General features: G+C 40.0%; 1 protein-coding gene across 1 annotated transcript in view; it reads right to left on the minus strand.

Moving 5' to 3' along the window:
* The window catches only part of LOC126235262 (nipped-B-like protein A), a 274736-nt gene that overhangs the window by 49176 nt on the left and 199516 nt on the right, over positions 1 to 26044 (minus strand). The gene's annotated exons all lie outside the window — the stretch shown is intronic.

The raw sequence follows: 26044 nt of genomic DNA on the forward strand, positions 1-26044 counted from the left end.
CGTAGCTCATCTTGCGCAAAAGGAAATCTGCTTTGAATGTAACACTTTACAAACCACCATTCGCAATATTTTCCCGCGATCTGTTAGAAACAGGTTTGTTTCAGCAGCTGCAAGAGAGCGCCAGATAACAGGTGTCACCAGCTTGCGCAGCTACAATGACGCAGGAAGCCCATATGTTCGTACGTGAAAAACATTAAAAGATCTTACATTATGTCATAAAAGAAACAAGACATTAGAGGATACTTCAAGAGCATCGGAATTTCATGAACCATACTAAAATACATAATTCAGCTTAAAAAGCACATTCGTATTTTCTTGGAGTACCAGTACTGTATTATCTCAAATGGTTCAAATGGCTCTGAGCACTATGGGACTTAACATCTGAGGTCATCAGTCCTCTAGAACTTAGAACTACATAAACCTAACTAACCTAAGGACATGACACACATCCATGCGCGAGGCAGGGTTCGAACCTGCGACCGTAGCGGTCGCGCGTTTCCAGACTGAACCGCTCGGTCACACTGGTCGGCTGTATTATCTCATGCTTAGTTCTTTATTATGGCATAATGCCATACGTGCACTTGAAATACAGCGAACAGTTGAAACTAGCCAATAGCGTGTGGTAAAACAATTAGTTCCAAATAAATTGACTGCCTCAGCAGAAAAGATTAATAAAAGCCAAATGTCTTTAGCAAACCGGCAAAAATATCTTCATTGTTCTGCAAGGCGATTAATGCTTGACTGTAAGAAATGAAATCTGAAACTAATAACATATTTTAGCCTTCCGTAATTATGCGAACGTATTTAAATTCATTTAATAGCTCCCGACCACAAAAATCCATTTTGATATCATTTAACGTGAGAGGAATAAATGAAGAGGAAACAACAAAATCACTGAACGTAAATACAGGTCACGTGCAGACGACCCACCTCCTCACCACAATTCAGACTGCTCTGTGCATCAGCCCCAGATTTACTATATTTCCGAACCAGGGCAATATTAAGTAGTGGCGCCCAGCCACACTTCTGTAACCAGAAGCGGGAGAAGGTACTACTCACACGCGACTCAACTGCGCATGCGCAAGAGCCCGCCAGCAACTGCTCAAACGAATCTAATTTAAACATCTTCAACTTTTGTAGTCCTGTCTTCCTTAGTTGCATATAATATTACGGTACATTGATAACTTTTGCTTATGGACCATCTGACAGCAACTGAATAAAACACACTTTTAGTGCCACTGCATTGAAACAAGTGTCCAGTTCATAGTGGTGTGGAATGTGGGTAAAAATCACAAATTGGCATTCATAAGAAGAAGAAAAACACCAAAAATGCAGCAGGAGCGTAATATGTAAGAAATTGCCCACGCAACCTGCCACTGATGATGCCTTGCAGAAAATAAAGGCGAAACGCGTATAGCACTAAAATTGTGTTTTATTCAGCTGCTGTCAGACGGTCCACAAGTAAAAATTATCAATATACCGCTAATTGAAACAGTTGTCATGTCACGCTCATCGGAGGCAATTTGTTGTTATGAAGCACTATGTAGTCTTTCTAAAGACTTTGACACACTTTGCTGTTGGCAGGCGCTTGTATGAGCATGGTTTTATGGTTGTATACGGTGCATTTCCTTTGCAACTTAAGTTTTATTTTCCTTTCCCCCGCATGGGGGAAGTCGCCCAGTAAGAGGAAAGGTGGCGGCAATTGGGCTATCAGCGCAGTCAGGACATGCCGCGGGCCATCACCATCCAGTGGAAGATAGAGACTGCAGACAGTAACAGCCTGTGGTGTCCACACCCGAGCAGCAACAGTCTCTAAAGGCATTTGTAGAGCGACAGACTTGCTGTGAATAGAGTGAAGGACATAGATACAGACACCACCAGATACCCTTTCATAAGCTGCCCAGTTCTTATAATAACCCCGATAGCCATGGAGGGCGGGGGTTCGCATCGCTGTAAACCAAGTTTCTTGAAGAGCAATGCAGAAGAAAGGGTGAAGGCTGAGAAGTTGTCGGAGATCAGCAAGATGGTGGAAGAAACCGCCGCAGTTCCACTGGAGGATTACATATTGTCCATGGCTGAGAAAGGCGTGAAGGGACTGAGGAGGTAGATTACGCCGCGGGGTCACTTGCTGCCATCGGTTCAGTACCCGTGCGAGTGACACCCATTGCGTCCGAGGGTCCGGTGAGATCCAGGTCATCAGCAGACGCCAGAATCTCGATGTCATCCTCAGACGCTGAGCTTGTAGGAAGCGGTGGGATGGGTGCCACCGCAATGTCTGGATTCTTGGGAACCTTATCCTTTTTCTGCTTCTCGCGTTGTGCCTTCAGTGGTTCAGGCTGGGAGGGCTTCAATGGGTCAATCTCAGGGATGGATGACGACCGTGAGGCCCTACGACCAGCAACTGGTGGTTGTTTCAGCCACTTGCGGGTGTCCACTTTTCCCCTGGTTGGAACTCACGAAAGGAGGTCCCCAAGGGACCCCTTCCTGGCGAGAGGAGCCGAAGAAGTCTTACGTTTCTCCGGCTGGGAAGTGGGAACTGATGTCCCCGATGGTTGGGGGGGTTGCTCCTGAAGTAGATGGAGCAGGAGCAACAGGGAGTGAAGTGCCCCCCACAATCAAGGGGGCCGGTGGATTCTGATGGATCATAGAGCCAAATGTACGTGATGACACGGGAGAACCGTTGTTGCAGCAGCGGTGTAGGTTGACGTCAATGGCACAGGATGTAGCCTCTCATAGTTCTGCTTGGCCTCAGTGTAGGTCAGGCGGTGTAGGGTCTTATATTCCATGATCTTCCGTTCTTTCTGGAATACCCGGCAGTCCGGTGAGCAGGGGGTGTTCTCCACAGTTAACACAGATGGGAGGTGGGGCACATGGAGTATTGGGATGCGAAAAACGTCCACAATCTCAACACATGATGCCGGAAGTACATTGGGATGACATATGCCCAAACTTCCAGCATTTAAAACACCGCATCGAAGGAGGGATATTTGGCTTCACATCACAGCGGTAAACCATCACCTTGACCTTTTCGGGTAAGACATCACCCTCGAAGGACTAGATGAAGGCACTGGTGGCTACCTGATTATCCCTCGGACCTCAGTTGATGCGCCGGACGAAGTGAACACCTCGTCGTTCTAGGTTGGCGCATAGTTCATTGTCTGACTGCAAAAGAAGATCCCTGTGGAATATAATACCCTGGACCATGTTTAGACTCTTATGGGGTATGATGGTAACTGAAACATCCCCCAACTTGTCACAAGCAAGCAACCTCCATGACTGGGCAGAGGATGCTGTTTTGATTAGACCACCTGGCAGGATGGCCTTTGCCGGGAGTCCTGATGCCCCAGAGGGATAGGAATCTACTCCTCGGCATACGTGGGGAGGTAGCAGCTAAGGCATCAGCAGTGCGATCCCGGTGTAGTCAGGGGGCTACCACCAAGAGGGTACATGACGACCCCACCATAATGGACTGGCTACCGTGCTGGATGTAGGGTGTTGAATATCCATGTATATCACAAGGGCAAAGATGGAAGTGCACAATGGAGGGAATGTATGCTACCCGGAACACACTGCAGCTGATGTGGCCGGAAGCTCGGTGTAAGTCCAACTTCATGACAATATCGGGTGTGCCAGATCTTAGGGCAAGATGGATATAGAATGCACCACGTAAGGCGTCCTTCCCCAAATGGTACGCACTAATGGAAAATTTTGAAATGGTGTGGACCAAACCTAGCACGGGCAGGAGTGGCTCGCTCAGCCACAGTGAAGTTAACCCTCCTAGGGATAGAGTACCCCAAAATCAAGACTCCTGGTCCTCCAGGTTGGGGGTTGTGCAGGGGGCTACCAATGCCAGCCTCGGAAACAGGACAGGATTTACTGGAACAAAAACTGGCTAAGCTACAAGGATTTCTCTTTTGGATCATGTAATATTACAGAAAAACTGTTAGTATTTGAAAGCAAAGTACTAAGGAAAATTTTTTGATCTGTATACGACGAAAATAACATGGAATGGAGAATAAGAAGAAATGAAGAATTACGAGGGCTTTGCAAACACCGTAACATCGTCGATGTGCTCAAGAGGAGAAGGTTGAATTGGGCAGGCCATATAGCAAGAATGACCGAGAATAGACTACCTAGAATGGCATTTCGCAGAACAATAGAAGGAACGAGAAGAAGAGGGAGACCCAGAATCAGATGGCGGGATAACATTTGGGAGGACACAATGAGGATGAACAGCAGCAGCAACTGGACAAACAGCGCATTGGACAGGCAGAAGTGGAAGAGGCTCATAGAGCAGGCGTATGGTCGATAAGGCCCTTGCCACATGTAAAGTAAAGTAAAGTAAGTGGTCAAACCCCTTAGGGGACCATCACATTAAAGGTTGAAACAGTGGAAACTCCTTTTAGTCGCCTCTTACGACAGGCAGGAATACCGCGGGCCTATTCTTACCCCTGAACCCGCACGGGGGGGGGGGGGGGGGGTCCTGAAACCGTCCACGTGGCATTATTTTGTGAGGAAGCCATGTGCTTTGTTTCTGCCCCAGCATGTAACAGCATGCTGTGCCGCATATATGCTGCTTAAACGGAGTGTGGCAGATGTAAATGGACCCGCCACACAGCCAATACCTGCTTAACACTGTACTGCCCTCATTGCAAGATCTCAGACATTTAGGAATGAGTTGTTGACAGAATGGACATGGGTCATTTCTTGGGTGTGATGGCTGACCCCGTGGCAGGAGAAATGTTTATTCTAATCAGGGAAACCATAAGGGGAATGGCACAACCATCCAACCTCACCCCTAGTAAATTAGGATAACTCCAAGAATTACCAAGGTTCCGAGGAGGTGATGAATGTGATAGAGTAGAGATAGGAGGAAAACTGGCTTGAGATGTAGTGGACAGGTGTGCGCAAACAAGTTTAGTGTTTCTTTCTCCTGACAACAAGCGCCACTTGAAACCACTGCAGAGTCGTATCAGTCATTTGAGTAGTGAAGTAATAAATCCAGCAGATACATGTTCTGTTGAGCCAAAAATTGATGACACCACCTACAGATTTGAGATGGAGGCGATAAGGCAGAGAAGGTCCAATTTTGATGTCATGTTAAGAAACGATTTCCTATGCCAATATAAGGGTGTGACTGATATCTGGGTGCATATTGTCAAATTTGATGAAGCAATTCACCAATCTGGTGGTGGCAGCATCACATAGGCATGAGGATATCCGGCAATGGGGCTCATTTGCCAAAATTCTGACACATTGCATAGCTGGGTGTTGAAAGAAACCATCCCTGTAAAACCACCCTACCCAGTACTGGAGGTGTTCTCTGATTGACTGTCAAAATGCAGAAACATATGAGGTATGTTCTTTTGAGGGAACCACTTACGTGAAGTGAGGTCCTTGGCTGACAGTAAGTGCACATGAAATGAAACCTGTGCAAAGTAGAATCTGTGGGAGAGAAAGCCTGAGGTCCTGTGTGTGTGGTTAATTTTGGAATCTGGGAAGTAGAGGTACCCATGGGAATTACACTGGCCAGAATGCAACTGGTAGCTGAGAGTGAAGAAACCATTCCCAAAAAGAAAGTGAAGAGAAGACAACAACTGTTACCAGTCCAAGAAGTATATGCAGTCATGTCACACCTGAAGCAACAGCTCCAGAATAGGTTGTCCCATTTATCAGACTCGGAACAGAACTTGTTGTGCCCACTTTCGGAGGAATTTTTGTGGCTATTTGAAGAGAGGCAATATTTACCAGCCACTGATCTACTATATCATGAGATTCCCACTGGAAATGCAAGATCAACTGCCCAACAGCCATATAGAGTTCCCTATCAATTAGTCTGTTCCAGAAGAAACAATCCAACAACAATTTGATGCCGGAATTATTCAGCCATCAGCTAGCTTTTACCAGAGTCCGATTTTTATTCTGAAGAAATCTATTGACAGTGAAAAAAACCTAATGCTTGTATGTGGATGTGAGAGCTATCAACAAAATCACTACACCTGACACCTATCCTTTGCCATGCATTGACAGTATATTGGATAGATTAGGAAATTGCCAATTTTTCACTACTCTTGATATGTGCTCATGCTATCATCAGATTCTGGCAGCTCCTCAGGACCAACCTAAAACAGTTTTTGTTGTACCCTTGGACTTGTTTGCGTTTTTGCGAATGCCTTTTGGCTTAAGGAACACACCCGCCACATTTCAGAGATTTGATAATTTGTTTCTAAGAGGTCTTACACCTACCACATGTTTATCTTGATGACACCATAATTTTTCATGAAGCATTGAAGAAAATGCAGAACAGATGAGAAATGTGTTGGAGAGGTTACAGAATGCTCACCTAAGTTGAAATTTGGAAAAATGCTCATTGGCAGAGGCGCAAGTCCAGTATGTACGACACATTATTGCCCCTGATGGAGTAAACCAGACCCTTGTTTGACAGAAGCTTTGGATAATTTTCGTTTATAATCATTTCATGAAAAACTATACCACTATGACTAAACCCTTAACTAACCTACTGAAGAAAGGAATGACCTTTGAGTGGTTGACATTGCGAAGCCACCATACAATAAGTTAAGGAAGTTTTAATGAGTTCACCTCTATTGATTTATTGTGTCTTTGAAAAACCATTTTTAGTGTATTATGCTACTAGTGTTGTTTTAAGTTGAGAACATGACAAAGAAAAACCTATTGATTATACTTCTCGCTATCTCAATAAAGCCGAAATCAATTATGGTACCACAGGAAAGGAACTGTTGGCCTTAATATTTGGTGTGAAGTACTTGAAATGCTACCTGTAAGGCAGAAAATTTACCATGGTAACTGATCATGCTGCTTTTTTTTGGATGTTGAATTGAAAAGACTCCAGTAGCCACCTGATATGTTGAGCTTTAAAATTAGCAAATTCGACTACGAGGTACGCCATACACCTGGAAGGCTGTACGAAAATGCCGAAAGTCTCAGTAGAAAAATCCATCTAGTAGAAGCTGACAAGGTATTAATAGCAGAATTAAAAGATACCCAGAAAAAGTATTCCAGCTGTCAACAGTATGTCACACTGCCTGATTTCATGTTACAAAATAGAATACTGTATTGTGAAATCAAGTTGCGAAACCGCTTGGTGGTACCAAAGTCAATCCAGACCTGAATTATTGTTCAATGTCATGACAGCATTCAAGACTACCATAATGGTGTATGCACTACAAATGCCCATACTGTTATGCTATATTGGTGGCTCACTTGGCTAGGTGTTGTTGACAAGTACATCCACACCTGTTTGCCTTGCATCACAGCTGATGCAATCATAAATTCCTTTGCAAGCCTTACCAGAAGCCGCTAAACCATTTGGAATTGTGGCTCTTGATGTAAAGGGACCCTTCTGCTAAACCCAGAAAGGGAACTAGCATGATTAGATTAGATTAGATTAATTATTCATTCCATCAACCCATAAAAGAGGGAATCCTCCTGGTGTGGAACGTGTCAGATAATCACATTACAAAAATGTAATTAGAAAAACTTGAGTTTCATTAATTTTAATGATCCTCAGTCAATAAACAGTAAAATTATGTACATGAATTAAATTTAAACTTCTAATATTTACAGGTTTAATACTTACATCTGCTTTCATTAAATCCATCATTCAGACATTTGCTAGTTTCTTGGCTATTACAATCAAGTATTGTCAAAAATTAAAGTAAATTATTCATTTCAGTGATTAACAACAGTCAGATTATGTAAAAAGATTTAAAATTAAAGTTCCACTACTTACAGACTTAAGACTTACATCTGCTTTCCACACATCCATCATTCACACAATAGGTAGTTACTTGGCTGTTACAATCACGTATTGTCAAAAATTAAAGTATAACAAATTTTCATTAAAATGGTATACTGCACTTGTTGAGAAACTCATGGATGGAATAGAAGGAGTTGGCCACCAAAAATTCTTTTAAATTATGTTTAAATTGTGCCTTGTCTGAACCTAAACTCTAAATGGTTGCTGGTAACTTATTGAAAATAGGCATTGCTGAATACTGGACTCCTTTCTGGGCAAGTGTAAGTGATTTTAAATCTTTATGTATATTGTTCTTATTCCTAGTATTGATACTGTGTACTAAGCAATTAGTTGGAAAAAGAGATGTATTATTTACAACAAACTTCAGTAAGGAATAAATATACTGAGAAGCTGTGGTTAACATCCCCAATTCTTTGAATACGTTTCGACATGATAGTCTTGGATTTACACTACACATTACTCAATAAAAGTACGCTTGTGTACTCTAAAAAATTTTTCTCTGTTTGTGGAGTTACCCCAAAATATGATACCACATGACATAATGGAGTGAAAATAAGCAAAATATGCCAGTTTTTTTTTATGTTTATATCTCCTATGACTGACATCATTCGCATTGCAAAAACACACTTGTTTAGACATTTTAGCAGTTTGTTAGCATGTTTCTCCCAACTGAATTTATTATCAAGTTGTAATCCCAAGAATTTTACACTCTCAACTTCTCCTATTTCCATGTCATCGTATTTTATACACACACCAGAAGGAAATCTCTTGGAAGTTCTGAACTGCATATCGTGAGTTTTTTCAAAGTTTAATGACAGTGAATTGGCTATGAACCACTTATTAATGTCAGTAAAAATTTGATTAGCTGCCCTTTCTGAATTTATATTCAATTTACTATTTATTGCAATGTTTGTATCATCTGCAATTAAGACAAATTTGGCATCTGGTAATGTAACAAATGACAAGTCATTAATATACACAAGAAACATTAGTGGACCGAGTCTGGAACCTTGGGGAACACCACATGTAATTTCTTCCCAGTCAGATGATGTCTGATTGCCTATGGCTGAAGTGTTACGTAATGACACCCTTTGTTTTCTATTGGTAAGATATGACTGAAACCACTTTGCAGCACTACCAGTGACGCCATAATATTTTAATTTACTTAAAAGAATGCTGTGATTCAAACACCTTTGACAGGTCACAGAAGATGCCAGTTGCCTCTAATTTGTTGTACAATGAATTAAGGACATTTTCACTGTAAGTGTAAATAACTTTCTCAATATCAGAACCCTTAAGAAACCCAAACTGTGACTCTGACAGTATGCTATTTTCACTAAGGTGCTTAAGTAGACGCTTGAACATAACCTTTTCAAAGATTTTTGAAAAAGCTGCCAAAAGTGTGATCAGTTGGTTATTTGACGGCATTTCTTTGCCCCCTGTCTTGTGGAGAGGTATTACTTCAGCATATTTATGCCAGTTTGGGAATGTTCCTGTGACAAGTGATTGATTACACAAATAACTTAAGATATGACTAAGCTCACATGAACACTCTTTTATTAACTTTGTTGATATGTTATCATAACCACTAGAATGCTTTGATTTGAAGGACTTTATGATGGATTCTATTCCTTTGGGTGAAGTAAGTGTCAATTCCATTTCACTGAGATTGCTTGAATGCACTGGTCTCAGATATTCCATTGCATTATTTAATGAACCTGACAACCCCATGCTATCAGTAACAGAGACAAAATACTTGTTTAAATGGTTTGCAACACAACATGCATTTGTTACCAAGGTTTCATTTATTTTTAGAGCTATTTCTTCCTCCTCATTTCTGATCCTACCTGTCTCTAACTTAAATAAAAACAATATGGGATATAGTTATCTTCTTCTCTTTTCCTGAGGGCATGCAGCTTTACTGTATGGTTAAATGATGATGGCGTTCTCTTGGGTAAAATAATCTGGAGGTAAAATAGTCACCCATTTGAATCTACGGGCGGGGACTACTCAAGAGGACGTCGTTATCAGGAGATAGAAAACTGGTGTTCCACGGATCGGAGCGTGGAATGTCAGATCCCTTACTCAGGCAGGTAGGTTAGAAAATTTAAAAAGGGAAATGGATAGGTTAAAGTTAGATATAGTGGGAATTAGTGAAGTTCGGTGGCAGGAGGAACAAGACTTTTGGTCAGGCGAATATAGGGTTATAAATACAAAATCAAATAGGGGTAACGCAGGTGTTAGGTAGGCCATCAGTAGTTCTAATGGAATGTTGTCTACTCCCGGGGCCTTGTTTCGACTCAGGTCTTTCAGTGCTCTGTCAAACTCTTCACGCAGTATCTTATCTCCCATTTCATCTTCATCTACATCTTCTTCCATTTCCATAATATTGTCCTCAAGTACATCGCCCTTGTATAAACCCTCTATATACTCCTTCCACCTTTCTGCCTTCCCTTCTTTGCTTAGAACTGGGTTGCCATCTGAGCTCTTGATATTCATACAAGTGGTTCTCTTCTCTCCAAAGGTCTCTTTAATTTTCCTGCAGGCAGTATCTATCTTACCCCTAGTGAGATAAGCCTCTACATCCTTACATTTGTCCTCTAGCCATCCCTGCTTAGCCATTTTGCACTTTCTGTCGATCTCATTTTTGAGACGTTTGTATTCCCTTTTGCCTGCTTCATTTACTGCATTTTTTATATTTTCTCCTTTCATCAATTAAATTCAATATTTCTTCTGTTACCCAAGGATTTCTATTAGCCCTCGTCTTTTTACCTATCCATAAGGATAGCAAGCCCAAATGATTTTCTAAGTTCGGGTCCCGTAACGTTGCCAAATTTGGCATTTTTTTTTAAAATCCAGTTTCCTTATATTGCAATTTTGACTGTACTACTTGTTGGTTTCGTTGCTAATATATTCAAATAGATCGTTCCCAATATATAATTCTACAATATCCTTGACACTATGTGTATCTTTGGGACCTGGGGATCCTTCAAATTTATTATTGGTCCTCGGTAAATCAAAGTCTGACACCTGTGAACTGTCACATTTGATTCAGCCGAATCAGTTGGCAACCGCAGCATTTGCCGAATTCTTCTTGGACATATTTCACTGTCTTCCTACGATTCTACTTCACTTTCATTTTTTTTATATCCAATGTCTACTTCCCAATCAGTCCAGTCCTCCAGAACGTCAGACAAGACGTCCGCTCATTCATCGTAAATAATCCTATTGTCTCTTTCGTCTGCCATGATGAAAGGGGACAAGTACTTATAAAAACAGAAAACTTGTTGATGTGTGTAACTTATTGTTACCTAACAAAACACCAACAGAATGCAAAAGATACTAAAGTGCTGTCGCCGGCCAATGCGCGATACCATGCTCATGACACCACTGTGGTGTTGCAGGCCACTGAGCGATACTATGCAGACGAGACCACTGTGGTGTCGCCAGCCATTGACCGCTATTTCACACATGACACCATTGTGGTGTCGCTGGACAGAATAGTGGTAACTTTGCATGTACAGTTAAAATTACTTTTCTTTTAGAAACATTTCAAATTACAAAATATCTGTCACACTTAAAATTCATATTATTAATTGCACAATCTGACACTAATTATCAAATTTATTTCTGGATTCATTTATAAAATAATTATGTAACTTGATGAAGATTCTTATTTTGTCAAGAAAGTTTGTAAACTTTTTTGTTTTGGGAACTCTTTGGAATATTGTTGTTACGGCAGAATGAGGGAGTAGTCAGCATGCCTCTGATGGAATTGAATGTGTTTTTATGTTTGGCAATAACAATGTAATTTTTGGTTCCATGGAAGTGGAAAGGAGAGTGCAATATAGAGAAACGTGATAGAATTAAAAAAGTACAAAAACAGAAATTACACAGCCGGCCTATATTATAGTTATCATGTCACCTGGAACCTATTAGGCCAAAAAATTTCAGCCACAAGAATCAATCCCTAGACGTAACAAACTGGAGCCAACTATGAGAAAAGAAGATAAGTAAAAACGTTTATTTGTAAATCTTACTCCTTTTGAAGCTTATTAAAAGCAGTTAATAATTTTGAAGAGTGAAAATCAACTGATGATTTGAGGGAGGGTAAGACTACAAGTCCCACTCAGCTGCTGAGAACTGCTCCAGTGTTATTCGTGATGAGGCATGTTGCACTTGATGAACCAATTTTAAGTTTTTGTCCCAGATGTTTAAATGGAGTCTGAATTAGTTTCAGGGTTTAATACTGAATATGGTGCAGGTGGTTTTACTTTAATTTTTTGGCAGAATATACTAGAACAGTTTTTATAAGTATGTTATTAGCTTTAATTTTTCAGGAGGTGATATTCAATTTATTTTGCATGAAGAGGTATGCTCATAATTAGTAAATGGTTCCCGTACACCTAAACATACATTTACCCAGATACCACAGTGACATGCTCAATACATTTACACAAATATCTCTGTCTTTTTATTCAATGACAAAGTCGTGCTGTAGAAGTCTGAATCTAGAAAGTATGCCTTGGCTGAGCCACCTACACAGACTTGGACTCTGTATCCGACTGGAATCCGTACATTCAGCAACCAAGTTTGCTTATGTTACATCTGCGACCAGCTGTGTGCCCCACTCTGAAGTCTCCTATACACCAGCGACCTGAAAGGAAAAATGGCTACCTTCCACGCTACTGATTTTATAATATCCAGTACACACAGGCCACTGCAGATGGGGGCTCATGTTACACTGGATTGTTGGACATTCTCTCTGGTTTTTGGCAGCTATCTGAAGTGGTGAAGATGGCAAGTAGCATCATTGACAGGACTGATTGAAGACCTTTAGTACAGAGACGAGTGAAGGATCTGAATGAGAAGCTCAAATGGTTCTTTAACTGTGTAGTCTGCGGATTCCCTGACTTTTGCCACAGGGTGGTGGGGTATAGGGCTCCACTTAATAGGGTCCATTACAAACAGGAGATGGCAACACCAGTAACAAGGGCTATATGGATTGGACTAGGCAGTTTTTTAAATTAGAGGGTCTTTGAAAAAGGACTTCAGCCTCAAGAGGTGCAGGACAAACACAATATGAGGGTAGACCTACGAACAATCAGCATTATTGCTATTAACTGTTGAATCTGTGTTGCAAAAGAACCACAGAAATGACCACTAATAGAAAGCACTTTCGCTCAAATCATTTTGGGTATTGAAACCTGGCCAGAGATAAGTTCAGCTGAATTTTTACAAAGGATGTAATGGTGTTCAGAAAGCACAGATTACATACAGATGGTCGTGAAGTGTTTCTTGCTGTTAGAAGTAGTTTACCTTGTAGTGAAATTGAAGTAGACAGTTCCTCTGTATTAGAATTGGTAGAGGATACAAATGATAGCACGAATAAATTAATAATTGGGTCCTTGTAGCAATCCCTATTACTCGGATGATACAGTTGCTAAATGGTTCAAAGAAAACTGCAGTCTCATTTCAAATAGATACCCCACTCAAACAATTATAGTTGGTTGTGACTTCAGTCTCCCATTGGTATGTTGGCAAAAATACATGTTTAAAGTTGGTGGTAGGCATAAAACATTGTTTGAGATTGTACTAAAAGCTTTGTCTGAAAATTATTTTGAACAATCATTTCACTCCGCTGCTCGACACGCTGCGGCTCGCACCGTTACGGTTACGTGTTTCACGTTTACGCCACTAGCCAAACGCCATGTCCGGACGTGGAAAGGGAGGCAAAGTCAAGGGCAAGTCAAAGTCCCGCTCAAGCAGGGCTGGGCTCCAGTTCCCGGTCGGCAGAATCCACCGCCTCCTGCGCAAGGGAAACTACGCCGAGCGCGTCGGCGCCGGGGCGCCCGTCTACCTCGCCGCCGTCATGGAGTACCTCACGGCTGAGGTGCTCGAGCTGGCCGGAAACGCGGCCCGCGACAACAAGAAGACGCGCATCATCCCGCGCCACCTGCAGCTCGCCATCCGCAACGACGAGGAGCTCAACAAGCTCTTGTCGGGTGTCACCATCGCACAGGGTGGTGTCCTGCCCAACATCCAGGCCGTCCTGCTGCCAAAGAAGACCAAGAAGAAGGCCTAAACAACAGAGACCGCGGCGCGGCGCGGCGCGGCGCTGCGCTTGCGTGCTCCCTGCACGCAACGCGCGCGCCTTTGCCTTGCCGGCTGGCTCGGCTCACAACAACCTTGTTACTGGTGTTGCCATCTCCTGTTTGTAATGGACCCTATTAAGTGGAGCCCTATACTCCACCTGTAAAAGTTTGTGAAAACATATTGACCTCTTCACAGTAAATAAATCCTGAGCAAATAGGGAGCATAATGGTGGACACAGGGATTAGTGACCAAAAGGCTATTGTAGCGAGACTGAATTACATAACATCCGAATCCACTAAAAGTCCTGAGTATATCTACTTAAAAAAGTAGATACAAATTCACTCACGCCTTCCTAACAGACAATCTTTACCCCTTGCAAACTAGCTATGTGAGTGCAGATCAGATACGGCTTAAATTCAGGGTAACAATATTGAAAGCAATTGAGAGATTTATCATCATCATCATTTATTGTACATAACAGGCCATAAAGGCACATGACAGAAATCAAAAGAAATATTACAAACCAGAATAATGCACTATACAAGGACCAATAACACAATCTGTGACACAGGAAGGAGCATAGTCCTGATCACAATTGTAGGTATTTCCGGCATATGTTGCTCCACTTTCTTCTGTCCATTGCACCTTCCAGGGATGCTGTTGGTTCTACCTTCTGCAACGTCCTCATCACCCTATCTTTCCACCTAGTCCTTGGACCAGCTCTTGGACGTCTTGAAATCAGCTGGGAATTGAACACTCGGTTGGGGATAGATTCTCCAGCTCTTAAGACATGTTCCAACTGCTGGAGTCGTATTCTTCTGATGGTCCTACCAACATCAGCTTTCCCAAAACGTTGGTACAAGTCCTCTTTTTGCCTCCTTCCCTTCTTCCATTTTCTCTGTTGAATGTAGGCCCACAGATCTTTCTGAGCACTTTCCTTTCAAATGCGCTCAAGTGTTTGTTAAGTCACCCATGTCTCGCAGCCATATAACAGAACCGGTTTTACCAGTGCCATGTAAAGTTTGATCTTGCTGTTTTGTGAGACCAAGCTTGACTTGAATAAGTTATTGAGACTAAAGAAGGCGCGATTAGCATTAATTATTCTGTGTTGAATCTCTTTCTCAACCTTGGTTTTAATTAGACAGAATTGATCCCACGTACTTAAATTTCTCTACTCATTCAAAATTATGTCCATCTATATTGATAGTGGCAGGGATATCCTGTCAGTGTGAGAAGATTATACATTTGGTTTGCTCGTCGTTGACAACTATCTCACTTTGCTTGCCTCTTTCATGAACCTAGTGATGTCAGACACTATCTGATGATCACCATATCATCGGCAAAGGCCAAGATTGTGTCAGTTCCAATCATATCCATCTCCCTGTCATTACCAATTTCACGTCGTACCTTTTCCAATGAAATGTTGAATTGCACTGGGGACAAAGGCTCTCATTGTCTCAAACTGTGTTGAACAGTGAAAGGCTCTGAAATTCTCTTTCCAAACCATACTTGGCAGCTTATATCTGTATAACATGCTTCTGTCACTTTGATGTATTTTCTTGTGATGCCCAACTCCTGCATTATCCTCCTAATACCGTCCGATTAATGCTGTCACAGGCCCGTCAGAAACCTATAAATATGAGGTGTAATTTTCTATCAAATTCATAGCACTTTTTCATTAGAGTCATAGTGTAAAGATGTGGTCTATGATTGAGCATCCTGCCATGAATCCACACTGATATGGTCGTATAATCTCTTGTAGACCAGGTTTCAGGCGACTAAGTAACAGGGAGGTTAAGACTTTATAACCTATCTCAAGTAGCGAGATTCCTCAGTAATTGTCTACTTTTGTGGCATTTCCTTTTTTTAAAAAATTGGGCATACAACTGCTCTCTTCCATTCAACTTGGACTTCCTCTGATGACAATAAGCTGTCTTAACATCTCCAATAAAACTTCCCCTCCATTTCTGACCAGTTCTGCATAAATACCACTACCATCTGGCGCTTTATTGTTTTTGAGTGACTCTACAGTTTTTCTTATCTCTTCCATTGAAGGTTCAGGTACTTCCTCTGTATTTAACTCCAATTCTCGTTCTATACTTTCTTCTGGAGTTTCTACATTTAGCAATTTTCTGAAATGCTTTCCAGACTGATCTGCTTGCTCCATAGGAGGTACCACATTCCCTTCTTCATATGTTAGGATTACAGGTTAATTGAGAGATTTATACCAAAGAAATTAATAAGAGACAGAACTGATTGCCCGTGATGCGCAAAACAGGTCAGAGCCTGCTGCAGAAGCAATGAAAAAGAACACAATTATCACAAGGAGTGATGAGTGCTGTCGATATGGGATCTCAAATTGATTCCACATTTCTACATTTCCAGAAGGTTTTTGACTTTGTTCCTTACTAGTGACTTCTAGTCAGATCTGCATGCCTATGGAGTATTGTTTCAGTTGTGCGACTGGATTCATGGTTTCCTGTCAGAAAGGTCACAGTTTGCACAGCTGATGGAAAGCCACCGAATAAAACAGAAGAGGTTTTTAGTGTTATAGGCCCTCTGCTGTCCCTAATCTACATATACAATTTAGGAGACAATCTGAACAGCCCTCTTATATGTTTGTATATAATACTGTCATTTACCATCTAATAAAGTAATTGAAAGATCAAAGATAATCGCAAAAAATTTAGACAAGATATCTGTATCCGTGGAAAGTGGCAATTGACTCCATATGATAAAAAAATGTGAGATCATCCACATGAGTATTAAGTGGAATCCATTAAATTTCGTCTATGTGATAAATAATACAAATATGAAGGCCATTAATTCAATTAAATATCTATATGAACAGTGTAGGAGTAAACCACTAAATTACAGGCCCATATCGTTAATGTCGATATGCAGCAGGATTTTGGAACATATATTGTGTTCGAACATTGTGAATTACCTTGAAGAAAACAGTCGATTGACACACAGTCAACATGGGTTTAAAAAACATTGTTCCTGTGAACACAACTAGCTCTTTATTCACATGAAGTGCTGAGTGCTATTGACAAGAGATTTCAGATTGATTCCGTATTTCTGGATTTCGGGAAGGCTTTTGACACTGTACCACAAAAGCGGCTTGTAGTGAAATTGCATGCTTATGGAATATGGTCTCAATTATGTGACTGGATTTGTGATTTCCTGTCAGAGAGGTCACAGTTCATAGTAACTGACAGAAAGTCATCAAGTAAAACAGAAGTGATTTCTGGCGTTCCCTAAGGTAGTGTTACAGGCCCTTTGTTGTTCCTTATATATATAAACGATTTTGGAGACAATCTGAGTAGCCACCTTCAGTTTTTTGCAGATGATGCTGTCGTTTCGACTAATAAAGTCATCAGAAGATCCAAACAAACTGCAAAACGATTTAGAAAAGATATCTGAATGGTGCAAAAAGTGGCAGTTGACCCTAAATAACGAATAGTGTGAGGTCATCCATGAGTGCTAAAAGGAACTCATTAAACTTCAGTTACATGATAGATCAGTCAAATCTAATAGCCGTAAATTCAGCTAAATACCTAGTTATTACAATCATGAACAACTTAAATTCAAACGAACACATAGAAAATGTTGTGGGGAAGGCTAACCAAACACTGTGTTTTATTGACAGGACACTTAGAAAATATATCAGACCTATTAAGGAGACTGCCTACACTACGCTTGTCTGTCCTCTTTTAGAATACTGCTGCACGGTGTGGGATCCTTACCAGATAGGACTGATGGGGTACATTGAAAAAGTTCAAAGAAAGGCAGCACGTTTTGTATTATCCCGAAATATGGGAGTGAGTGTAACAGAAATAATACAGGATTTGGGCTGGACATCATTAAAAGAAAAGCTTTTTCGTTGCAACGGAATCTTCTCACAAAATTCTAATCACCAACTTTCTCCTCCGAATGCGAAAATATTTTGTTGACACCGACCTACATAGGGAGGAATGATTACTACAATAAAATAAGGGAAATCAGAGCTCGCACGGAAAGATATAGGAGTTCATTCTTTCCGAACGCTATATGAGATTGGAATAATAGATAATTGTGAAGGTGGATTGATGAACCCTCTGCCAGGCACTTAAATGTGATTTGCAGAGTATCCATGTAGATTTAGATGTAGATGTGGTACCCATGTGAAACTGACGCAGTTCACTAATTCTCATTTATGTTAGATGATAGGCTTTTGAAAATCAGATTACTGAACTGGTATTTTGGTCCTATTCAAGAAAGAGTTTGAGTGTATTGTGTTTATTGAACCAGCACTTTGCTGAAACAAATGTCACATATATGCTTTTTTTAATTTCATTCCTAAGAACTTATGTCTAATCATAGCTCGCTATTTTTGGTATATGATTATTCATTTTTGTGTGATGTAATTAGGACTGGTATTACAGTGTGGACTTGTGAATTAAATATTTATTATATGGTGATTTTGTCAGGCAGGATAATATTCTGTCTATAAACAGCTGTGGAGTTTGGGATGGTTTGTATAATAAAGTCCAGTTCAACAGTGAACCAATTTTCCCTTGTGAAAGCGTCAGGGTTGCCTCAGACATGGACCTGGACATCCTCACAAGGGTCTGCAGGGCTACTACCAATGGTCCTTGAGGCAGGCTCAATAATTACAGGGGAAAATTATATGGATCAATCAGTACAAAGCCACCTAACCATTACCCTGCTGGTCCTGCAGAGCTCTGAAGGAGACTGATGTGTTCTGGGATGTGCTTCATAACCGTAATACGTGGTGGATCCTGAACTACAACTATTGCAATTTGAGTTGGCAAAACTGAAATGTATAAACTGGTTGTGTTTCTGATTGTCTCCTTAGTAATATGTAATGCCACAGGCCATGGCTTTATGTGTGTATATCAATCATGAAATGTGAAGGCTAGTTTGGATCATCAGGGTGTATATGTGGACAAGAAAAAAAATTTACTGGGTATTTCCTGGATTTACCAGTTAAAAATTCACTTTTTTCCTGTTACGTGACAATACACTTTCCCTTGGAGCTGTAAAACTTATCAGTTCTGTGGGTGGTAAAGGTTCTAGATATCAGCATAGAACTTGCCAGCAATTTAGGAAATGAAACCCACCAAAAAACCATGCATTCTGGAAATATCTTTGATGTGGGACAACACATACACTGTATATTTTCCTACTATGAAGGCATAAATACAAATTCTACCAAATACAGCAGGGCAGCTTCTGAAGCACTGAAATTGAGGTTCGGACGTACTTTTGTCAGCCAGACCCAGCTCATGTCAAGTGATCTAGCCAGTCAATTACAGCAAATATTCAGAGCATAGGGCATATAATGTAGTCAGCCAATAGGAACATCAATGTTAAGTAGTGCAAACTCATGAAGAGGAGAAGTTAATGGTTTGAATTAATATACTTATTGTATAGCTACAAGAAAAGCTACATTTTCACAAATAACATTGATACTTTTTATTTTTTTAAATTTTTTATTGTGCGTTTAAATTTTAAATAATGCCATAAATGGCTGGTCTTCTGGTTGTGAAATTTTTCAATGTGGTTGGTCCTCAAAGTGTTAAGTTTTAAATAAGAGTCAAATGATCTGATTTAAGAAATTCATCTCTCACTCGTAACATAATTTATGTTGATTAACAGGAAACTTACTTTGAAAGTAATGCTTCTTAAACCACCATTCGCAATATTTTCCTGCAACCTTTAAGGGCCCCATACATGAGCAACAAATCACAGCAATACGTTGAATGCGATATCCCCTGTAATCGGTTACTCACCTTGACAACCCACACACAAGCAATTTGCCAAGCAATTTCATACAGTATTATCAACATCACTGTGCCAAAAAGTTCTGGTATGGAAAATTAACAACGTTTAGGAGATGTTGTTGCTGATTTCTGTATCCAAAGAAATACTTGCAAATTGTACATTTAAAATAAATGAGAATCGTAATTAATTAAACTTGTTTTGAAATGCTTTTCTTCGGGATTGAAGGTTAGTTTACAAAATATATTTCTTTTTCATTGACCCAAATGTTCTGTGTCCATCTTTCCAGTAAGACACTACAATTCATTTTATGCGCTCAATTCCTTTTTATTCATTAGGCTTATAATATGACTGCAAGTACTTGCACAATCTACTCGGTGTATCTCTAGGGATGTTGCCAATAGTAGCATTACTGATTATTGTGGCTCTTGTTATAAATTGTGAGAAGGAGGGACAGAATATATGAAATTACAAGGGATTTGAGTATAAATGTATAACAGATTTGCCCTTATCATTTAAATTAAAATGTTCTCTTATTATTATTGTAGGTACGTATGTCACGCTGTTTAGAAGTTAAAAACTTTAATGATGCATATAATTATGTCATAAGTAACTCAAAATGTAAAGAGAGAGTGGCTACGAACTTCCCATCAAGGGCAAGCTTCAAAATGCTAATCACTGCAAAATCAGAGGATGTATTCTCTATTATAAATGGCAACTCCGGCTTCAACTTCACTTCTCAGAGTAATTCGTGGTCCCTGGGTAACTAACATAAATTTCTGACTCAGTGTGTGCAAATAAAAAAGGAACAAAACTGCACAAGCATGCTTATTAAATAGATAAATGAGTTGGTGCCATATTGCCATACACAGTTAAAAACCAGCCAGGCAGCCACATTGCAAGCACAAAATGCATGTGATCCATCAGACTGCCTGGGATTTCGATGCGATCAATGACCGATTGCTGCAATTTGCTCACATAAGTGTAATCTATGAAAGGATCAGTTGGGTCATTCTACCTCAAAACATGCAATAACTCAAGGATTTTGCGCATTTTCTTATACTTTATAACATAGGAACTTGTACAAAACTTTTTTGGTCTCAGACTACAATTTTATATTATATTGAACTTTAAATGTAGTGATATTCTGATAACTGGGCTCTGCAAGAATGTCAATGCAAAATGGTACTTATCTACATAAATGCCCATAACTCAGGTGTTTATGAAGCTTTTGATTTGGAATTTTTTCCATGAGTTAAGAGAAGCACATTCTTAACAGACATTTAATTATTTAAGCAGTATAGTTACAAAGAAAATTTTTAAAAAATATTAACGTATGTCAATATTTGACTTCAGAAAAATTGTGATGATGTGGAAAAATGCTTATATCACATTTCTCCAACTTGCTGAGAACCAGATTTTGGTCTTAAACAATTCCCTAGATTGTAAGCTTTGTAATAAAATAAAAATTTTAATGGGTCTTCTGCTATTTGACACACACATCCGAAATCAAAATACTTTTTGCTGCGATGGAAAAGGGTAATTTTAAGTAAGTTCACCCGCTCACTGTCACACTGCTTCAGATGCAAGGGTATCAAATTAGCATATTGAAGTATAATTCACTCTAGGCAGGCAAGTTAACTGTAAGTGTGAAAATTTATTTCTTCTCATTTGACTAAATCAGTAATTTTTTAAAGACTATAATATATGTGTTTGTTTGTGTTCAGCCAATCACCTGCCCATAGTGATAAAAAAAAGTGTTCTTAGACAGCAGTAGCTTATTTAAAACCTTTATTGGCATGAAAACTGTGGTGTCACCGCCAGACACCACACTTGCTAGGTGGTAGCTTAAATCGGCCGCGGTCCATTAGTACATGTCGGACCCGCGTGTCGCCACTGTCAGGATCGCAGACCGAGCGCCACCACAAGGCAGGTCTCGAGAGACGTACTAGCACTCGCCCCAGTTGTACGACGACATTGCTAGCGACTACACGTACGAAGCCTTTCTCTCATTTGCCGAGAGACAGTTAGAATAGCCTTCAGCTAAGTCCATGGCTACGACCTAGCAAGGCGCCATTAGTTACTTCATGAACCTAAAGAGTCTCACTTGTATCATCAAGAATGCTGTATACCAAAGGACGATATAAAAGTTAAGTGTTCTAGTAGCTACGTTCTTTTCTTTATCACATTCATCACGTATCCTGTTCCAGACTTCGCGCCAGTCGGCGTGTGTGTACGTGTGCCCTTTCGGCTACCCGTCTCTGTGGACTGGCTGCCTTGTCAGTCCACTACAAAAACAAATCAACAATTGCTGAAATTCATTGTTGAGAATAACTGGCATGCAACAATTAGTTTATTGCTCTTTGTCTTTCTGTGAGACAGGTCATATCTGTTTGTGGTGTGGCACTATAATTCCACTTGTATAAAGTATGGTTTAAGTGAATTAGTGCTCAGTTAATTGCAATGGAACATGTGAATTCATGCACTGTTTGAAAATTACTAACAACAACATGTCATTTGACAACCTATACCTTAGTAAAAAGCTCTACAAAAAATAGACGAGCTCAGTGAAGCGCAATGAAATTTGATATTGCTGCGATCCGATATAAGCTTTCCACAAGATCAAGAAAGTTCTACTATATGTGAACATCACAGATACTATTACTTAAAAGTTTTTGGAAGTCATCAAAGAACTTGTTGAATCCTTTCAAAAAACACAGACAAACAGTTACAATATCTTTGAGGTCAGTTTGCTTGTCTTTGCCTTAAACATAAAGTGCTAAAAGAATCTATGTAAAACCAAGCCAAAAACTGTGTACAACGTGTCATAAGATTATGAACAGAAAACTAACATCAGTGATAGAAAAGTAAGTGATGTAGATGACCTGGAGATGACATTTCACGAATCATTACTAAAAAGGCTAATTATTGAGGATGCAAATACAAGGTGTATTCACAGACAAGGAAAAAAAATTCCTTATTTTCCCAGTTAAAACACAATTTCTCGTGGGTGAAAACACACTTTCTCCACGTTAAGTGACAGTATACTTTCCCTCAGAACTGTAAATCTTTTGGATGGCTATGGTTTTATACACCATCGCAGAATTTCCTGGCCTTTAGAAAACAAAGCTCAGAGGAGAGGGGGACCAAGTTTTGGAAAGATCTTTGATGAGTAGCAACAAGTATGCTGCATATTTTCGTATTACAAAAATATAAATGTGAATTCCACCAAACACTGCCTGTTACTTCCTGAAGCATTGAAATTGAGACTTTTATGCACTTTTGTAAGCCAGTCATAGCTCGTCATTTGATCTCGCCAGTCAATGACAATGGATATTCAGAGTATAGGACACGTGATGTAGTCAGCCAATAGAAACATCACTGTTAAGCAGTGTGAACACACAAATAGGAAAAGTTAATGGTTTAAATTAATATACATAGCTTTTACACATAATATTGGTCTCAAAGATTTGTGGGGACATAGAACCACTGCCTCTACCTGCCAAAAATATCGCTGCCCTACCTCAGCAAGATCAGTTCTTTGTAGTGTGTGCTCTATGCCACACGCATTGTGTATACGCTGTGAGAATGAAAGTATTCATAATAAGTGATGGGAGTGCAAGTGATTATTTATCGTCATAATTACCACACCCGCTCTCCAATACCTACAGATTAATAAGCTGCAAGAGAGGCTAAGCTTTCACATATATTGTTGATCTTTTTTGTGTGTGTTAGACTTTGAGATACATCACACAAATGTGCCAGTAAAATTTTTAATAACGACATAAATGTCTGACCTTCTGGGCTCGGAATTCTTCTAAATGGCTCACCCTTAAAGAGCTGATTTTTAAATGAGAGTTAAATGGTCTGTGATTTACGGAATTTATCGTACATTCTTGCATGTAGTTCACCTTGCATAAAAAGAAATTTACTTTGAAAGTAACGCTTTACAAACCACCATTCGCAATATTTTCCCACGAACTGTTAGAAATAGACAGTTGCCAGAGAGTACCAGATAACGGGCATCACCACGCTTGCGCAGCTGTTATGAAGTAGGAAGCCCGTATGTTCGCATGTGAAACATTAAAAGATCTTACATTACTTCATAAAAGAAACAAGGCATCAGAGGATACTGCTAGAGTGTTGGAATTTCATGAACCATACTAAAATGCATAATTCGGCTTATAGTACACATTCGCATGTCCGGATTCCCAATTAAGTAGGCCTCAGTCTGATATTAAGCTTTTGAGTGCTGTTTTCGGAATGTAAATTTTCTTGGAGTACCAGTACTATATTACCTCGTGTTTTGTTCTTTATTATGGCATAATGCCATATGTGTTAAAAGATGAAAACATGCACTTGAAATGCAGCAAACAGTTGAAAATAGCCAATACTGTGGAATTAAACACTTTGTTTCAAATAAATTGACTGCCTCAGCGGAAAAGATTAATAAAAGCCAAATTTCTTTAACAAACCGACAAAAATAATAACATTGTTCTCAAGGAGATTAATGCTTGACTGTCAGAAGGGTGGAAATAAGATCTGAAACTACGAGGCGAGTTTTTTAAGTAAGGCCTGTTTTGTTGTAGACACTAGTAGCTCGTGCACATACCACAATGAGCACATGCATCGTGTACCGGCATGCCTCAGGAGCAACTGTGCTCAGTTTCAGCTCTTTAGCTAACCTGTACAGTTCTGAACTGTGCTTTCAAAATGTTTAAGACTATCAATTCACCCGCCGCGTGTGAGGTTCGCTCAGTGATACAGTTTTTGTCAGAAAGGAACCTGTCTGCTGCAGAAATTCATCAATGGATTTGCGAAGTGTATGGTGATACTGTTATGAGTGAAAGCAAAGAGTGTAAGTGGGTACAAGAATTCAAAGATGGCCATGACAACGTCTATGAGGACCGCTCCGGTCGCCCTTCTTTGATTACAGACGATTTGGTGAGAACAGGCGCTTCAGAATAACAGATCTCGCAAACGAATTTCCTGACATGTAGAGATCAGTTCATTGTTTCTGAAAACCTAAAGTTTAGGAAACTGTGCTCCCGTTGGGTCCCAAAACTCCTAACAGAGGACCAAAAAAAACAGACTCTGTCCCAGCGCAAAATCATGGCATCGGTGTTTTGGGATAGGCATGGTGTTTTGTTGGTCAACTTCATGCAACAAGGAACCACTATCAATGCAGAAGCATACTGCCAAACTCCGAGAAAGCTACGCAGTGTGATTCAAAACAAAAGACGCGGCATGCTGACAAAGGGAACTGTCCTTCTCCATAACAATGCAAGACCTCACACTAAAGGTCAGACCCGCGATTTATTGGACAGTTTCGGCTGGGAAGTTTTAGGCCATCTACCCTACAGTCCTGATCTTGTGCCGAGCGATTACCATCTGTTCCTCCATCTCAAACAACACCTCAGTGGCAACCATTACTATGACGACGACATGAAAACGGCAGTGAACTCTTGGTTATCGGAGCAGGTGGCAAGTTTTTATGAAGAAGGTGTTTTAAAATTAGTTGGGAGTTATGGTATGTGTTTCGACAAACTTGGCAACTACATTGAAAAACAGAGTGAAGTATGTACTTTCAAAAAATAAATTTACTTGTTTTAAATAACCTTTCATTGTGTGCTTATGTTCAAATGGACCGTACTTAAAAAAAACAAGCCTCACAATAACATATTTTAGCCTTCCATAATTACGTGAATGTGTTTTAATTCACTTGATAGCTCCTGGCCATAGAAATCAGTTTTGTTTTCATTTGACATGAGAGCTGTAAATGAAGAGGAAATAGCAAAATCACTAAATGTAAACATGGGTCACGTGGAGACTATCCCCCTCCCCACTCTAACTCAGCAGACTGTTCTGCTCATTAGCCCCGGATCTACGATATTTCCGAACTAGGCATACTAGACAGTAAACAGTTATGATGTCATGCTCATCAGAGGCAATTTGTTGTTATGAAGCATAGCATAGTTTCCCTAAATCCTTTGTTTTACATCTTTTGATCCTGCTAACATTCGAGTATATTCATCATTTTGGTAGAAATCAGTGATAATCTTTAACACTTCACTGGCAATAACTTTGCCCCATTTTGGTTTAGGAATTGATAAAATATCCGTTTCAGTTTTCACTTTCCTTGCTTGTCAAACCACATACTCACTAACACCGTATTATGACATTATGTTTTCTTTTGACCAAGAGAGTGGAGACAAAGTTAAAATTTGAATTTTTTCAGGTACTCTTACACTACCCACTTTTTCTTTCATTAACAATTTCATGGCATCAAAATCTTAGGCTTTCTTAACAATTAAATCACCAAATTTTTCTTTTTTTACAGTCAAAATCTACAGTACTGCAATC

Source organism: Schistocerca nitens, chromosome 2 (assembly GCF_023898315.1).
Source record: "Schistocerca nitens isolate TAMUIC-IGC-003100 chromosome 2, iqSchNite1.1, whole genome shotgun sequence".
In the NCBI taxonomy this organism is placed as follows: Eukaryota; Metazoa; Arthropoda; class Insecta; order Orthoptera; family Acrididae; genus Schistocerca; species Schistocerca nitens.